The sequence below is a fragment of the Amphibalanus amphitrite genome, unplaced genomic scaffold (assembly GCF_019059575.1).
Source record: "Amphibalanus amphitrite isolate SeventyFive unplaced genomic scaffold, NRLGWU_Aamphi_draft 000251F_arrow, whole genome shotgun sequence".
Taxonomy (NCBI): Eukaryota; Metazoa; Arthropoda; class Thecostraca; order Balanomorpha; family Balanidae; genus Amphibalanus; species Amphibalanus amphitrite.
In genome coordinates, this window is record NW_024881746.1 from 1 (window position 1) to 5,142 (window position 5,142).

The following is a 5,142-nucleotide window of genomic DNA, read 5'->3' on the forward strand; positions in this document are numbered from 1 at the left end:
TGTACTAGTTTTCAAGTAAATACGGCATGAGTGCGTGTAGTCAGTGATGATGGAACTAGCATTGTGCCTGCCTGCTGCCCGAAATATGCAAGCCCACACAGAAAAAACAGTTTTATTGCAAAACTACATGCTGCTGGCAGGTTTACATGGCAAGTCACATATTGCAGGTCTACCATAAGCAGAGCGATGTGACATCTGATAGTACCTAACTCACAGCAACACATACTCTGCATGTCCAGGGAAGTGAGTTGTGCTCGGCACAGATTGGCCAGACAGTTTTGTCCTATCAAATTCAGAATTGTTTCTCCTCCTCACAGGTGCCATTAACATCATGAGCACACATTTTGCTAGATCGAATGCCAGCTGCCTATTGCACCGTGGCACGTAGTTTGAGACAAAAGATGCCGCCAGTTTTTCCACCTCGCTGCTGATACATGCAATAGCTACAAAATGTCCGTGTTCTGTGTTTTAGTGTTGTATGTTTGTATATGAGTCTTGCGTCGTGTGAACATTACCTACATGAGTTAAAGTGTTCCCGCGAAAGTAGGTACTGAATTAGCTCAAGCCAGGATTGCGTTGCGGATATATTTGTAGGCCATACAATGTTTTATGGCGTCATTTACGACATTTCCTGTTTTTCTTGTCGTTGTATGCACGTGAGTTGTGCCGCATGTTGCGCTTGTAAATCATGTTCTCAATGTCATTTTCTTTTGGTACAATTGGTCACCACTACACATCACTCGCATACACTCGCCCAAGCAAGTCGGATATCAATCACTGTCCAGAAGTGCATGATGCATTCAACCACGCATAGAACACTGGCACACCAAGAACATGAACTCACGCAAAAACGAGAGGGCTATCACACGACTTCGCATTGGACACACCGCTATCACACACAACTACATCATCACAAGAAGCCCGAGACCGAAATGCAACACCTGCAACACTTTCATCACTGTCAAACATCTGCTACTCACATGCCCACAATACCAACACCACAGGACACACATACAAACATACTGCAGAGACGCCAACATCCCACTAACACTCACAACACTGCTCGGGGACTTACACCCCGAGCTAACAACACTACTCATCCACTTAAGACACAACACTGGGCTGATCAATGACCTGTAAATCTCCTCCCCTAGAGCCAAGGACAAAAAAGCCAAAAAAGCCAAAAAAAGAAGCAAAAAAGAAAAAAAACAATATTCAAAACAATGAGAATCAAAATAAAAGACCCCAGAATGGCAAAATGGCAAAAAAAAAACAAAAACAAAAAAAGAATAATAGAAGGGGCAATCCGGCTACCCGGGAGGAGATAGCTAGGAACCCAGTCCCACCCCTCAGCCCACCCTTGCGAGCCAAGAAGACAACGGACACTTCAAGGCAACGGACGGACCAACAACGAAGACGGACGACAGAACCGGGCCCAAATACAGGACGCTGTGGTGGCCCGTAAGCTACAAATACCATACCATACCATACCAGTGCATCATGCAGCAGAATAAGCTTCATTGAACACACTCGTCATCATGAACGGCATCTAGGAGTTTCATGAGTTTGGATCTGTGACCAGTAAGTGGAATGGGAGCATAATGGTACACGCTACCAAACCAGATATGCCTACACAACGTTAATATTTTTTTTTTTGTAATGCAACAAGGGAACGAAAAGCGTGTTCAAAACTTTAACTCCTTGTCCTTATGTGCCTGCAGGCTGATTTCGCAGTATCCAATGGCAACCGTGTATGACCAGGCGCCGCTTGGACGCCTTGTCCAGTCACGTCTTCTGGGACTGTGTGATGACTGCCTCTGCATTCTCAAGTGCCAGTTTCTGCCTCCGGCCCATTTCATTATCAAAGGATGCTGTTAGCTTAACGAACAGCTCTGCTCCAAGATTCCAAACGGTTTTACGGTACTGTATGCCTACAAAACGTTAATATTTTTTGGAGGCGGTAATACTCGGATGAACTGACCTTTATGGGTGGGTATTCAACGTTGAATAAAGTAGGCTTGTAGCCCTCTGCCTATTGACTTCTAAGGGTTTTAGTAATATTTATCGAATATCTCATCTGAAATGCATTTTCACTCACAGTCGTCGAAATCGAAAAATCATAAGCTTAGAAATCCGCGGACTTGACATATTATATTTTATCGACGATTCGTTTCGACTTGCTGTCATGTCAGCTAATCATCCGTTGCTTCTCCTATTTTCACAGGTGCATTACCAGTCATCTTTACCGTCGATACCGTTGAAGATTTTACCGTCGATCACGGAGCACCCATTGCGCTGGCCGTTGCTGGCACTTTTTTATTGTCACTAGCTATTAGTTATCTGCAGATATACATTAGCCACCTGTACACCCGCTTACACTAGCTCTCATCATCTAGTTCTACGTATGTGTGTGTTTGTTTTAATTGTATTGCCGATGAATTCGGTAGACATGCTCCGCCCGCAAACATGTACCACATGATGCAGTTCACTGAATGTAGCAGTTAATCACTCGTAAAAAGCGGTCATGTTTTCGTATAGTGTAGGTATGCATCTATGTAAGCATGTGTTCACACTCATGAGCGATCCACACATGATATTGCATTTCCTGTTCAGTTATATTTTTAGCACTGGAACACGATGCTCATACACTGTGTTGTTATCTTTCTTTTTTCGCCTGCTCCTTCCTCCAACTTGTGTCTTTGAGTATTTCAGTCACATGCTCAAACGTTCTTAAATGCTCTCGCCATCGGTTTACGGATGCGTTGAAAACGGACATGTGATGACCAAATTTAACAATATGCGGACAATGGATCGACTTCTTGAAGCCTGTGGACGTGATACACCTTCTCCATCACCATCAAGAGATCAACATTTTCGAAGACACTTGCGTACGGCTGGTATGTATTCATATTTGAATGTCCATTGTCAACACGTTGCAGAATGCTTTACATTTTGTGTGATCATTTACTGTCCTCATTCCTACACAATGCCAACATGTTTGTCATCGTCTTCATGTACCTATCTATTGGGATTGATGTTTGCGTTTACTGACAGACACTTGTCAACATTTTCAGCAGTGTCCGGCGCAATGCTGAATGCGACCTGTTATCTGTTGGATCTACTCTGTGAGCCCGAACCCCAGTGCAAGTGAGTTGTTTGTTACACCAGTGCCGGAGCACTCTGTAATATGTGCAAGAGCCTGTGACTTTGTTTGCTTGGCTAACTAAACGCATACCTACGGAAAATCATTCCAACGTTGCTTTGGTTTTCAGTTGAGATGTCAATCGGATACCAACTTTTTGGTATACCGATACCAAACCGATACCAACTCGGTATTTGGTATTTCAATCCTAATGTGTTTGGTATTTTGTTGGTATCATGAACCCTCGCTAATGTCTAAGAGGCTAAGAAATCGGTAAAAAGTTGTTTTTTTCCTCATGTTCCCAAGTTGGTTTGGTTTCGGTATATTTCTCCACGGTTTTGGTTGGTATTTGGTTTGGTATCGGTATTCCGATTTTCCGTAATTGACATCACTAGTTTTCAGTGTTTTACTGTATTTTTAAAGCAGTGCCTACACATATCAATCAAATATATCCCGCGCACCGACGGGGGGGGGGCGGATTTCCGCCCCCCCCCCCTGAGGTTTTCCCACTATCTACGGTTTTCAGGTTTTCAGGAAAACCGTGCGCAGGATATTCTAAATGCCTTAATATGGTCCATTCCATAACCATCTAACCGAATTCCCGAATTCCCGATATTCGAACCGAATTTCGCAAACCTTCTCCCTTTCTGGCAGTGGCACTGTTCGACTATAGCGCTGGACGTCGTCTACTTTTTGCTAGAGGGAAAGGTCATCATCCGTCCATGAACTTCGGGCTGCTCACAGCTATATTGCCTTGGCAAGTTCTTTGAGCACTCAATACTGGACTTGGGCTGCGAAAGCTAATGACAATTTGGGTAGCTTGATATTGCAATGGCTATGACGTGAAGGCTCAAGATGACGAACAGCTCGACTATTCACCATTGTCAACGCTTATGATAGCTAAATATCATTGTGCTTGGTGTACATTCACGTCTCGTTTCCTTGCTCCATTTGTACCTCACCGGTCGTCCGTCCCCACAGGCCTCGGCTGCAGCACAAGCCACATTCATCGGCCCAATCATCAGTTATCCATCCTGCAAGTTTTAAGTCACTTCGTTGTGACCCGGACATCGTCATCTTTCAACGAGTTCAAATGATTATTTCATTCATCATCGTCGATCAGACTCATCATGTAAAGACACTTCCATAATGCTAGCCGCCATCTACGTTTGTGCAGGAAGCAAATATCAGGTTGTTATTAGCTGCGGGCTACTCAGTACCGACTGAACTACTGGCAGTAGTGTGCGAGCACCTAATACTTGTATTGTGATACCAAAGCTAAAACGGATGAAAGCTTAGCGCATAGGGCCCTACCGCTTTCCACACACACACACAAACAAAACTTGACTTTGGGCATTAGCACCATGGCAGGATAAACAGGCAGTTTCGCTGTTTTTCACTGCTTTCATTGGGAGGTGTTACTGCTCATTCCCGTTTTATGTGATGTTAGAACAGCCCTTCACCATAGTCCTGTTTTCTCCTTTGCCGTTTTCCATAGACATCAGATGCGACATGCACTCCAACGATCGGTCAGGCGCATCACCGTCAATCCGGTCGCCTGTTAAGCAGTTCGTAATCACCGTCAGTCTTCGACATCTGTCAACACACTTATCCACATTATCGCCTTACTTTTGATCTTATCAATATGCAAGAATGAGTGCAAAATGCATTCCAATATTGCATCAGTTGATGTTGTATCGCAATGACACCGCGTCCTCACCTCACATCTGTTGTGCATACTTGATCACGAATGCCAGTTATACGCAGATTCACATGGTGAAGTTTTACTCCGTTGACGTTTTCTTTCCATTCTTGTAGTCGATCAAGAGGGATTACAGTTGCGCATGCGGCCTTACACATGCGTTCTTACATGTTAGCTGATTGATATGTTGGACACACTGGTTCCTGTGACTCCAAGTAGTTCTGCATTGGTATTGCTTCACTTTATATGTTCTACCCAAAGATCGTTTCTAGTTTTGTCTTAGCTTGCAGCTGTATGC

At 44.0% G+C, this 5,142-nt stretch overlaps 1 long non-coding RNA gene across 2 annotated transcripts; it reads left to right on the forward strand.

Annotated features, from left to right (window-relative positions):
* Positions 1-472: 472 nt before the first annotated feature.
* On the forward strand, positions 473-4,450 carry LOC122386439. 2 transcript variants are annotated; one of them, XR_006257380.1, is made up of 4 exons: positions 473-1,581; positions 1,722-2,897; positions 3,075-3,147; positions 3,797-3,943. It is a non-coding gene; the product is annotated as an uncharacterized LOC122386439 (long non-coding RNA). The 2 variants fall into 2 exon arrangements; XR_006257379.1 differs by having other exon boundaries at positions 473-2,897; positions 3,797-4,450.
* The last annotated feature ends 692 nt before the right edge of the window (positions 4,451-5,142 follow it).